This window comes from Triturus cristatus, chromosome 4_2 (assembly GCF_964204655.1).
Source record: "Triturus cristatus chromosome 4_2, aTriCri1.1, whole genome shotgun sequence".
In the NCBI taxonomy this organism is placed as follows: Eukaryota; Metazoa; Chordata; class Amphibia; order Caudata; family Salamandridae; genus Triturus; species Triturus cristatus.
Window position 1 is genome coordinate 204,963,463 of NC_140586.1, and position 13,701 is coordinate 204,977,163.

At 47.0% G+C, this 13,701-nt stretch overlaps 1 pseudogene; it reads right to left on the reverse strand.

The window, feature by feature from the left end:
• Positions 1-2,322: 2,322 nt before the first annotated feature.
• LOC146833392 (28S ribosomal RNA) lies at positions 2,323-6,954 on the reverse strand (annotated as a pseudogene).
• Between the last annotated feature and the right edge of the window lie 6,747 nt (positions 6,955-13,701).

Below are 13,701 nucleotides of genomic sequence, written 5' to 3' on the forward strand. Positions count from 1 at the left end.
CCATAGAGATAGACTCAGGACACTCAGGATATAATCTCAACAGGGACAAATCAGAATGCAAACCCCTCAACAACCACAGCACTAGGGACACCCTGGGGGTTTCAGGTCTGACCTGGCAAACAGGGTTCATCAAATATCTAGGTATCCACTTTGGTAACGACCTCATGAGCACACTAGGCCATAATGAGAAACTATTGAGAGAAAAAATAAAGAAACTCTTGGAGACCTGGTCCCCCAAATTTATAACCTGTGGGGCAGAACAGAAACGATCAAGATGATGATCACCCCCATGATCAATTACCTGATGAGCATGCTGCCACTACTACTCACAGATGACTTCCACCGTAAAGTGGATAACCTGATTAGTAAATTCCTATGGCGTGGGAAGAAAGCACGAATAAGTATAAAAAAACTAAGGCTGGATAAAAAACTGGGAGGGTTAAATCTAGCAGACTTTAGAACCTTCCAAACCACATTCCTAGCAAAACAAGGGGCCTGCTGGATATCACCCCCTCATGGATACACCCCGGTATGGCTGCTGGTCGAGAGAGCCATACTAAAAAATCTCAACCCAATGGTGCTGCTAACAGCTAACAAACACACTCACGCCTCCAGCCCCATTTTTAAAAACACAAAAATTGCCCTACTAAGAATAGATAAGAAAATGGAGAACAGCGTAAAGGACTCGAAACTGGAGTCTCTCTGGGCCAATAGCAAGATCAGATACAAGGGAAAATGCCTAGCCCTTGACACATGGATTGAGAAAGGCATCGCCTACCCTGCCCAACTAGAGGAAGGGGGCCACCTCATCACGTTTGCCATACTGAAAGCTAGACATAACCTACCGGACATTGAGCTCTATAACTTCTTGAAAAAGAATTGTAATCTCTTACACAGATGTTTGTAGTTCCATTCTTTTGGAATTCTATGAATTGGGAAGAATTTCAAAGTTTTTCTTGTTTTTTCTTTCAATAATGTCTTTGTAATATTTGTAAATTTCTTCAGCACCAATCTGGCATGTGGCATCTTCTGTCTCATCAGTAATCATTCTGCCAACTTTATTATTATTATTTTTTTAACATTGCCTGATAGCCTTTGATTTCACATATCTTTCCTTATGATTTTTTTCGAGATTTTCATTTTTCTTATCTTTCTTGTGAATGTTATTTGTGACTCAAACATTTTGGTACTCACCTTGAACAGTGGTCATAGGTTTGCTGCTTGCTAGAGCCCGGAGCCTAGCATTAGTTTGTGCTTTTAGCTGTATATATATGTCTTGCATGGTGTGACACTCCACTTTTGTTGCAAATCTCAAGTTACAAAAGCTACATTGGAATTGTAGCTCTCCTTTACTTTTTTCTACCTATGCATTTGGCATAGTGACATGCACTGTTATGATACTCAACCTCGCATTTTGAGCAATATGTTTTTAGGCAGAACCTGATGTGCTTGTTGGAGACATTTTTTTAAAGTTCTTTAAAGGTTCCCATTATGTTTCCGCGATGCTTGCAATTGTATTTTTCATTGGGATATTTTAACATGTGGCTTTCTTTGTGAAGTCACTTTTCTTGTCATTGAATTTATCAGGGACTTCTTAAACGGCTGGCAGTTTTTCAAGTCTTGTTGTGTCTGTTACAATTTTCTTTGTTGCAGCTACAAATTCGATGCTTGCACTGAGGTAGATAATTTCCCCATTATCGCTTAGTAGGGCCGGAGTCCATGGTGACAAAGTGTGATTCAATTCAATGTTATTCATTGTGTTACTGGAGCTGGGTGAAAAAGTTCACAAAATCGATAAGAAGGTTAATTATTTGTGGAAAAGACAACACCTAATTTCGCCATCTTAATGTGTTTTTTTCTTATCCAGGAACTACTCCATTTGGAATAGGGATTGTTTGATTCATAATTTCTCACTATCATGGTCACGACCATGATAGATACCTTGTTTGGCCTATCTGTATAGACTTCTCCCAATTAGTGATATAGAGATAGTTACCAGCTGGACCGCTTGGAAAAGCTCATTATAACGGAGAAAAGAGAGTCATAGTTACTTCCACCGTTTTCCCGCAGTTCATTGAATTTCTTTACTTTGACATTCAGAGCACTGGGAAGAAAACACATTGCATCAACACCCACCTTGGGCCTTCGCCTGTCTTCTGTTCAGAGTCACTTCTGCTCTGGAGTGCAATGCCTCGCACAGCTGCAGTGTGTGCACACCTTGGCTTAGCGCCCCAGCCCAACTGACCCAGCCCTTTGAGCCAATCCTTATCCCAAAGTTTCAGATCTGAGTCACCAATTTCTCTTACCTACATCGTCCCAACATGCCAGAGGCTTTTCCCTTTCAAGAACTGATGTAGATATGGGTACGGCCCGCGTGAGAAGTATACCATCTACCTTACATTTTCAAGGACCAATGAGCGCTCACTAGACACCACCGGGACCAAGGATCAAGCCCCTTTTTCAGGTCAAACCCATTCCATTGCCACCTGCCCCTCATCACTGATCATAGAACTCTCCCCAGGGTTCCCGCCAGCTTCTCTGGGATTTTTTGTGTTACCGCACTGGACGAGATGAGGGTGGTCATTTACGCCTCTCCGGATTCCGGGATCTGAACCTGACTTTGTTTCGAATGGATGAGGGCAATGGAGGTCATTGCCCACCCCTTTCGAATGGAGTGTGCTCATATCTTAGGACCCATGTTCAACTGCTGTTCACATGGAACCCTCCTGCACTTCGACTTTCAAAGTTCTTGCTTGAAAATTTACTGCTACCACCAAGATCTGCAACAGCACCACCCAGGTCCTCGCTTCCTTGCACACTGCAGCAGCACTCCTACTTATCGTGGCTTAGCCCCCCACAGCTCTCAGCACCGCAATGGACAGGTAACGGCCTGATGCTCCACCGCCATCTATTTCAGAGCTAGTTGATTTGGCAGGTGAGTTGTTACACACTCCTTAGCAGATTCTGACTCCCATAGCCTTGTCCTGCTCTCTATATTAACCAACACACTTTTTGGGGTCTGATGAGCGTCTGCAACAGGTACCTTAACCTGGCATTCAGTTAATTCTGCTGTGTTAGTTCTGCTTACCAAAAGTGGCCCACTATGCACTCACATTTGATGCCCATCTCCAGGCAAGCGAGCCGGGCTTCCTATCCATTTAAAGTTTGAGAATAGAAGCACTCTAATCAGACATTTTACCAGACAAAACATGGGTTACCGAGTGCCAGCTATCCTGAGGGACACCAGCTACTAGATAGTTTGATTATTCTTTCACCCCTATACCCAGGTTGGACAACCAACTTGCACATCAGTGCTGATTCACACATCCACAAGAGTCTCCTCTGGGTTTGCCCTGTCCAGGCATAGTTCACCATCTTTTGGGTTCCATCATACACACTCATGCTCCATCTCTCTGACAGAGCAGACGAGACTGGCTGGGGTGCCCCCACCACAAGCCTGTGGCTGGATCCCAACTCAGCCAGTGCGCCAGCCCTTACCTTTATTGCGCCACATGGTTTTGATCAGCCCTCTGACTCGCGCATGTGTTATACTCCTTGGTCTGTGTTTCAAGGCCGGTGAGGGAGTTAACTGACTTCTTCACAGACTCCTGGCCCCTGGAGTGGGCCTCCCTGCCTGGTAAGAGGGGCTGGGGCTGTTACGGGCAGAGGGCGCATAGCAGTGGCGGCTGGTGAGGTCTGTGAGTGGTGAGACTGTGATTGTTCAGGGGTGGGGGAGAAGGCATTTTATGTCAGTCCCACATCCTAACGTTTCCTTATGGCAAGGTAAGACCTCATGATTCCACTTAGTGGTGGTACCAAACTACTACAAAAGGTCTGGTAGGTGTATATTTTCCAACATATGAGGGCCTCTCCAGAAAGCAAAATGCTTTTTAACAAGACACGCTGAAAGTTCTCATGTCATTCATGGGCAGTCCTGACTGCTCTCTAGCCTTAGTGACTGATGTCAGCAGCGAGCGTTTAACTTGCTGTCACTGAGGAATAGCATGATCGAAACAGACACTAGCTGTAAGCCGTAGGAACAGTCAGAGTGCAGCCCTAGAATCACAATATCTTAACGTTTCATTTCCACACAAGGGGAGCCCTCTGAAGGCAGTTGGATCCAATGCACCTTAATCCCACTTGATGAGGCGGGCTCACCTCGACCACTTGATGAAGCGGTCACACCCGACCTCAGATTTGGTAAAACACAGCGCACTCGGTGACCTGGCACTTCAAGATGTACAGAGAGCCTCCCTCACCCTCAAGGGAATTATTAAACCCCTTTCTGAAAGTCAGGAAAATGCAATAGTTAGAAACAACTCTCTGTCTTGTGCTGCTGTGCCGTTTCCACGCATGAATCAATTTTATGACAGACAATCTAATATTGAATGCCACATTTGTAACTGCACTGTTTCTGTCAGTTAAAGAGGATGTATTGGATTTGGTAGCTTTGTATGAAAATGTATTATTTTTCCAATGACAAACTCGGAGGCTTTGTAGCTCGAATGGAAACCATGAACTTCAAAAACAGATCTAAAACATGTTTGTTTTGAGCTTTCAAAAACATTCCTCTTTGGCATGAAGGCTTCAGTTTAGTATGGAATTTGTAACACAGGCGAGGAACAATACAGCACGCTCTCCGGTAAACTGCATCCCTTCGCTGTGGCCTTTTCAGGCACAGTCAGATCCATTCACTCGGTCTGTACCCCTTGAGTTTATAAGCAGAAATGCAATGACAGAGATCAGGATTCTTGTCCTGTCAGGAGATCGAACGTACACGCTATAGAAAATATTTATTGGAATGAAACCATAGTATTGGATGCAACGCATTTCCACACATGCCTGCTACCCCCAATAAAAACCCACACATTCCCTTTTCCAAATCAGGCAAACAACGAAACACAATGAGTGGTTTGGAATACTAACGGCCCTAAGTGCAATGACCTAACTAAATGGGCAGAGCGCAGCTGGCATTTTTTATTTACCTCATCTGGCTGCTGAACTGGAGGGAAGTTGCCTTCAAGCCAGGCCAGGCGACGACTCAGTTTTTTTAAGTAAACAAGCCATCATTCACAGGCCCAGATCCCAGTTGCAGTCTATGCATTGCGATGTCTTTTCTTTATCTAAACTTCGACCCTTCATACTACTAAACTGTTTGTGGCACGGACCTCTCTCTTTGAACAACCCTAACTGTAAATCGAAGTTAGATTTCTGTTCATAAGCGTCCATTACATCACTAAATGAAGGGTGGTGTTGTCAATTCTTTTTTTATTCAGCTCTGAGATCCTGTGTGGTGTTGTGTTGCGAAAAGACCAGTTCAGTGTTAACAACAAGCGAATAAAACATCAAAGGAAGCAGGGTCATTGTACACCTCACCCAAGACCTCTGCCCCCTTTGCCCCTCCGCCAATGACAAACATCCAGGGGGTCTACTAAAAATAAATGCTCTGCAACAGCAATAAAACTATGACACGTTCTTCCAGTGGAAAGTGCGAGCACATTACCCCATACTACGCACAGCAGATCTGCAAGGTTTCCTTTAGACACAAGGCACAAACCTGGTATGCAGTGCGCGAGCAACACCTTGTCCTCTGATCCCCCACCGACCTTCATCAAGAGCACGAGTCTAGCTGGCCCCAGTGGCCTGGCGCTGGCAGTAATTCATGGGCGTCTCTGAACAGACACATGCTGCTGGGCACCGAATGAAAATGGCTGCTAGGATTAAATCATGCGGCGGGAAGCAGACTCCTCAAGTCCAGTCTGTGCAGTATCATACAGTCCTGCCTGCAGCCTTTACCACACCCTTTTCCAACTCGTCACAGGGTGGGTCGTGTGACGAGGTGGGAAAGGTGGGGTGCGAATACTCTCTCCACTTTCTGATTGACGTGGAGGCTTAGCGCTACAGAGCTTGTGTCTCCAACGACCGGGGCTAACTTTACCTCCATGTCATCAGGGGTTGGAGACTGGCCTTTGATGCAAGGTCTTTGCCGAGCTGATGACCTCACATGCCTCAGGGCTGAGAGATTGTCAGGCCCGGCAAATATTCTCTACATGTAGAGGCTGCCCAGGTGAGAAACGTAATTTTAGAGAAAGCACTGTGACGGAAGTAGCAGTCTGGTAGACAGTGCGGAAGATAAGGCCCCCATTCAATTAAGTACTTTGTATGTGTGCATGTATGTATTTTTATAAAACAAAAACCGCAGATTTAGCATTGCACATTGCTTTCCTTTTTATGGTGAAAGTGAAGTGGGAGGAGCCCTGACGCCCTAGCACAGAAACCGCCACTGGCGCAGAGGCAGTCAATCTCCCTCGGCTCGACAGACATATGGAGCTGCTGCTAGGCAGCTGTAACACTCTCCACCCGAGCAGAGAACCATTTGGCACCCCTAAGCCTTCCCAGATGACCCAGACCCCAGAGTGGCCTCTGCCGCAGAGGAAATGTGCCCTGCAGGGGCCGGGTGGCGGTCCTGCAGAGGACATTAACCCTCCTGGGTGACAGACCTTCCCACTATGTTGAGTCCGCCGGCAGACTGCAGGAGCCCCAACTGTTTACCTCTCAAAGAATTGGTGCCCTCTTGAATTCTCTGATCAAAGTTCTTTTCAACTTTTCCTTAAGTTACTTGTTGGGTATCGGTCTTGCATCTGCATTTAGCCTTTGATGGAGTTCACCACCTCCCTAGGACTGCATTCCCAAGCAATCCGACTCCAAGACCATCCAATCTTGGTGTTCCAGTGGTTGCTACTGGACTAACACAGTCCATAGGGTGAGCCTCAATCAGAAGGACTTGGGTCCCGTGAGCAATGCCAAGGAGTAGGTCTTCTGTATCCCACATTGTCTGTGCCTGCCGCCGGGCAGGGATACAACACTGGGCTCTTCCTTATTCACTCACTGTTACTGAGGAAATCCTGGTTAGCTTCTTTTCCACTACTTGGTAATATGCTTAAATTTAGCAGATCGTCACATTTGATCAGTGGTAGTAGTCTGATGCCAAAGCATAGGGGAGGCAGACCGATTCCCTGGGATGCAGAAAAGGGGACCTTCGTTCGCACAGAGGGGTTGTGGCAGCACACCCTTTCCCAAATCAGAGAACGAAGCCTGTACGGGCCAGCATGGAAACCAGCACCCATGTGCAGGCAGGGTCCTTCCCATCCCTGGAAGTGGGCACACAAGGAAAGCGCACAGGCAGCCGTGGGACATCACAGATAGCTACGCAACACAGAGCCAGGTACCTCAGGTTTTTCAGGTCCAAGGCAGACCGGGCACACACCCGCCCCACCAAGGTGGAGGAAGGACAGGAGCACCAGTGGAGTACCACTGTTATGGGACTGAGGGGGGAGGCATTGCGATGGGTAAGGGTCTGACCTTGGGTGGAAAAAGGAAGCAGAGCTCCTTGCAACAGCCCCACCCGCACTCTGGGAGAGCCCCAGAGTAATTGACAATACAAGCAACTTTCACCCATCTGCAGGCGCAGGAGAGATGGCAATGTAGGCCACCCACCTGCCACACGGTGAAACCACCTAGCCCCCTGTCAGGCTTCCCCTCTGGAACTCAACCTCCAGGATTTAAAGAGCGCTTCTAGGCTGTCTGCCTGGGAGCCTCACTATGCTGCTACGGCAGCGATAGTAGAGGTAGGCAGTACCACCACCGACCCTCCCGACAGGACCACAAAGTCTTTGTACAACAGCCTGGCCACATGGGACCAGGCCACCTGATACCTAGAAACAAGAGAGGATTGCCCCACCTGTACATCAGCCATGCGCAGGCACAAAGGGGAGAAGAGCCAGGTTATCCCACACCGTAAAACCGACTCATCTGCTTCCAGTAAACACGTAGCAGTTCAAGCAGCCGGGGTGGCTTCTCCTCCCACCCCTCAAAGCTGATCACACTGGCTTCAAGGGGGGTGGGGGGGCATCTCCACCGAGAAGGCCAGGGTTCACTTGTGCCCCCAGCGCCTTCTCATTCAGGCTGCCCTGCTGTCCAAGATAGGCCACTCCTTGGTCACTCAAAAACCTGGAGGGGCAGGGATCGGGCACAGAAGGCCACGGTGGCAGAGCCTATTAGTGGGTACCAGCCTGGAAAGACACTGGAATACATTACCCCCTGGTGCGTGCTGGGTAAGCATGGGTTTCCATATCTGGAGGGTAGTCCCTAAAATCATGCCCCTCCCAGAGTGGCCTGCGTAGTCACCTGCCCAGTCCCCAACATGTCAGTTGGGTCCTTGCCCTCCAATAGATCCTGGTTAAAAGATTTAAAGTGTACCTATTCAAATTACATGGCCTCGATAGAGTTCTGATTTGTTATTTTCCTCCCAACCTCCCAGAGTCGGAAGTGGGGAATTTGTGCACCTGCAGCCTTCCTTGGATGTGTTAGTCGTTTCCCAGGCTCCCATTTCTGAATTGAACCCTGATTCCCTGTTAGCCGTGGTCACCATGGAAAGTTGATAGGGCAGACATCCACATGTATCATCATAGTCACGAGGTATGCAATCGACTCAAGATTACCTAGAGTCACCAAAGCATCTGGGAAAGCCTGGATTGGTTTTGGCCTGGTTGATTTTGTTACTGAAAGAGGATACCAATGGCGCATCATCGAAACAGCACGCAGAATATCACAATGACCATCGCAAGTCTATCTTAGCCCCTGTGGAACCCCGAATTCACGACTCACATGTGTGACTACCTTTATGCCGGTCTCAAACAAAATAACAAAAGTGATCAACAAGCTATGGTCTATTCTCAAAGTAAGGGACTCTAAAATATAAAGCCCCCTGTTTGCCTACAAGTGCACAATTAATATCCAGAATCTGGTGGTACATAATAGACCCCGTACAACAAAGATACACATTAAAATCAGTACTGCATGGGGGTTAGCCCCAGTTACAGGCCTCTTTGCTTGCGTTAGTTGCAATGTATGCCGTTTAACATGATCAACAAAGACTCTGGATCTAGGTCTCAGTAATTAATGGCGACAAGTTAAGCACATCAACTGTCTATCCAAGAACTGTCTGTATCTCATAACTTGCCCATGCTGCCTTTCGTACGTGGGGATGACCACAAGGGCTGTTAAGACACAAATTAATGAACATCAGAGTAATATTAGATGTAAAAGACTGACCACCAAACTGAGTACTCACTTTGTCACACGTAACCACACCACCACAGATCTTACATAGATGATCATAGAGACTGTGACTGGCAATGACATGCTGAGGAAACTTTATGAGTAGGAACAGCGTTGGGTGTTCCGTCTCCACACTGACATGTCAGGATTAAATGGAGATATCTGGTGGATGGACTTCGAAAAGTAAGATGTGTCCTCTTCAGTACATACACTACTTCGACCGCTTTTGATCACATTCATACAGGACTACCATTGGGCTGACATTCAGGATGGCATTCACCCCATGAGTAAGAGATATGAGCCTCACTTCCTGGTCCTGTTTGTCAAAACGTGTCCCTCTGGTCTCTTATTCTAAATGCTTCACTTCTTGAGTACCCAGCCTCGGGTAACCTTTTGAGAGCATCAGAGTATCGGGAACATGAAATGTTTATATTAGGTAACTTACTGGCATACAAGGCAGATACTCTATATATTGAGTTGGGAACCACTGTGCTTGAGTAGAGTCAGGATGATTTAGGTTCACAGTAGGCAGATGTGGCTGCTTACGCTTGCTTTTCATACTTCACTTCTGGTGTATTCTAACAGATGGTCTAGGACACTTTTTACAAATATGTTTGAGACTTATGAAACTCAATGGATTCAGCAATCGCGCACACTCTCGCTACAGCAAGACACCTCTTGTATGACGACACTTGGTACTACCCAATCAGCACACTCGCCCCGCCTAGTTAAGGACCGATCTGTTGTACACGAATACGGGTCACCAGGGTCTATGCACACAACATTAGACATGTTTGGTGTAGGCGGTTACTATTGGCAACCCTTATCCGACACGAATCCTTTTAAACCCCCGAGCCGGTACTTCCGGTACCAATGGTAGCGAGGGCGGGGGTGGGTTAAAATCCCATGCATGTCGGAGTCAGCGAGTAAGTAGGGGCTGATAGTTGGTCTCGCCCATTAGTGGGCTTGGGCACCGGGGGCTCATTCATTCTTTGACACTGTTCCCCAGCCTATGTTGTGTTCTCGTTCTAGCTTGCATTGCCATTTCTGACCGCATATACCTTTCTGATACAGATCAATTCCTGAAGTGGCGTCCTCGCTATTTTAAAGGTAACTTTACCCTGACTTTGAGGGGGTTGAGGAATTGATGATCGCTCCTTGTTTTTTATGCAATTTTCAATTGGGCCAATTCATAATGGTCACATGCAAGTTGCTACTCGGGCTGTGTGGAGTCACTACATATGCAGCATGTGCCCTACATGGGGCAGCATGTCACCATTAGTGTGCAATATATAGGGGGGGTGCCGTTACCACTTATTTTATATTCACTAATGATATCTTTTTTAACCTTGGTTGTATAAATATGCACTATTTCTATTTTGACTTTTCATGCAGGTTACCTCATACGGAGCACTCTGTTGGCCAGTGCTCCCTAGTGGCGGTAAGATGTCAATGGGCACCTTATCACCTATGCATTGTGTGGGGATTTGAGATGATTCTGAGCTTCTCACTCTGCGAAGAAGATTAGGTCACATTTATCTGACATTTTTGGTCCTGACGGAATGCCAATAGATCACTCCTCAACTATAAAAGGCATGAAACATGTTGACCTTAATTGTAGACCCTAGCATATTAGCAGGTCCATAGGTGACCAAATCTTTACTGCAAACAGAGATAGGGACCGTTATTTCCCGTTTCCTCTGTCACTTTTCCTTTAATCTCAACATTGACCAGTGAGATCACATTAAATACATTGAGACATATGGTCCATAGTTGATTTTAGATTCACACTTTTGCCAATCTTCCCACATTCTGGACATATCATCCTCTGTTCAGCCGTGCTCATCAGGAATTTTTTAAAAAGATCTCTGGTAAAGTGCCCTTTCGCAAGGCCTGCCGGGCGTTGAAGTGCCGGCCCAGCAAGGCGCTTGGCCCAGTGATAAAGCATATCACCCTCGGGTGAGTGTGGGCAATTGTTCCTAAAAGCACATGCTTCCAAAAGGTACCTGCTGACAGCTTGAGATCATTTCTATCTAACTTAGCTTTCAGAACGGTATACTTAGGTTTATTCTGATAAATACATGCATTCTGGGAGGTCAACGATCTTTGGCATGTATTAGCTCTAAAATGACCACAATAATCCAAGTAACAGTTGGCGCGATCAAAGGAACCATACCTGATTTAATGAGCCATTCGCGGTTTCACTATACCAAACATGTGTACTTTTTTTTCCAATATATTTTATTAGCACTTTCAGCCATAAACACAGTACAGACTGCTCAACACGTGCATTTTGCAGAATAAAGCACAATTTGGATTCATCTATAAGACATAATCATGTGGCGGACCACAAGCAGTGGCCCGATGATCCCAGGACGATGTGCAGTCTCAACGGTTGTGTCGACAAGCATACATAGTAATCGAAAGAGCGTTAACAAAAACTTTAAACAATATCCAACAACTTACCCCCCCCACTTTACCTTCCTTCCGTATCCTAACATGTTGGTCCTGTATGTCATTGACATTAGTTCACCACAGTGTGCCTGTCAATCAGTCAGGTGTCAGGGTGTGTCTGTCCTGGGTCCCAGTGGCGTCGGCCCCTTGTGCATCATTGCCGTCTGGAGAACATAGCGTGGGTTGGGTCTGACCGTCTCACAATTCGGAGATCATAGCCGCCCAGGCCAATCCATTGTCCTCTGCATTTTCATTGTTCCTGACAAAGCGCATCCGGACCAGCTCCGCCATTGCCCATTCATTTATATCTCTTACCCAGTCTGAATGTTTCGGGGATCTGGGTTGCATCCAGGCTATAACCACCCGCCTCTTGGCCAACACCAGACTCAGGGTTACAAATTGTCAGCTCCATTTTTTATTCTTAGGCTTCAGCAGTAAGCCCAGTAACACTGTCTTGATATCACGTGTAATAGTTTAGCCCATGGCCCTTTCCAGTCTTTCCAGTACGTCTTCCCAGTACAACCGTAACGTGAGGCAGGTCCAGATCATATGGATGAAGTCCACCCCCTGGGAGCGGCATCTTGGGCAACAGTCCTCCCTATCGGGGTATATTGCATGCAGTGTACGCGGTGTTAGATATACCTGGTGTATAACATTGTAATGGAGTAGTTTAAAATGAGCGTTTGTGTTGACTTTCCGAATACCTCCATGGATCTTGCGCCATTCCGCCTCCGTTAGGGGCTCTTCCAGCACTTTGTCCCATTTCTGTTGGAAGCGATTCCTGCGGGAGGTCCTCTCTGAAGGCTCTATACAAATGTGATATTAATCGACCCCCCTGGACCATGTCTAGCATAGCTTTAAGGATATTAGTAACGGGTGGTTCGTCCGGAAAGGTCTGCCATAAATCTTGCGTGACCTTTGCTATTTTAGCATACTGTAAAAACTGTCCCGGTGTGAAAATAGTTTGTGCCTCCTCACGGGTTAGAAAGCGACCATTCGTATACAGATCCCCCATCAATAGACATCCTCCTCCCTCCAGCAGCTGATCGGCATAGAGTCCGCTATCGCCGCAAATGGGTGCACCGCCCATAAAGCCGCATTTGTTGCATATAGAGCATGTCGAACCACCCTTCGTAACGCCTGCTCTCATCCGGTTGTCACATGTCATATTGTGTAGGGGTACCTGTCGGGGACCGAAGATCCCATCATTAATAATGCGACTAGTGATTCCTCATCATATGTTCCGGCCAGCAAATTTTTCTCCCAGTTATTTTCATCGTTAAACCAATGAAAAGCAGATTGCAATTGGGACGCCATATAGTACATATCTAGACGGGGAACCTTCAAGCCGCCCCCCTCCCATATCCTCTGAAATGTCGTTAGACAGACTCTCCTTTGTTTTGTTCCCCATAAGAGTGTGCCAACGAGGGTGTCTAAGGTGGTAAAACACGATCTCGGTAGTATATAAAAAGAGTGCTGGAAGTGGTATAGACACCGTGGGAGGATAATCATTTTGACAATCGCTATTCGTCCCATAAGTGAGAAAGGCAGCTCCGCCCAGAAACGCACCGAGCCGTGCAGTCCCTCAAGGACCTGTCCCATATTGGCTGCATAAAATGTGTCCCCAGAATAAGCTAGACGAATCCCCAAATATCTTTCCCCTTCAACAGCACATGGGAGGCCGATATTTGGTCGCTCCTCTGGCGGGCAAGCGGCCATCCTACCCAACGGTAAAACCCTTGACTTACCATGATTTATGCGCAGCCCTGAGATATCCCCAAAGCGCCCTAGTTCTTGCAGGAGCACCGGGATAGAAGCTCCCGGCTGTCGCAGGTACAAGAGGGTATCATCCACATATAACGAAATTACGTGGTTGGTGTTACCCAGTTGTATTCCCCAAGGATCCATGACTGCCCGTATGCAAATTGCAAACTGTTCCAAGGCGATCGTGAAAAGCAGAGGCGAGAGCAGGCAGCCCTGCCTCTTACCTCTGCGTAGCATTATGCGTCTAGACATGGTCCTGCCCAGCCGCACCCTGGCCGTTGGGGCTGCGTATAGTAGTTGTGTCCACTTAAGGTACCGCTCTCCAACTCCTATTCCCTTAAGGACCTGCACCAAGTAAGGCCA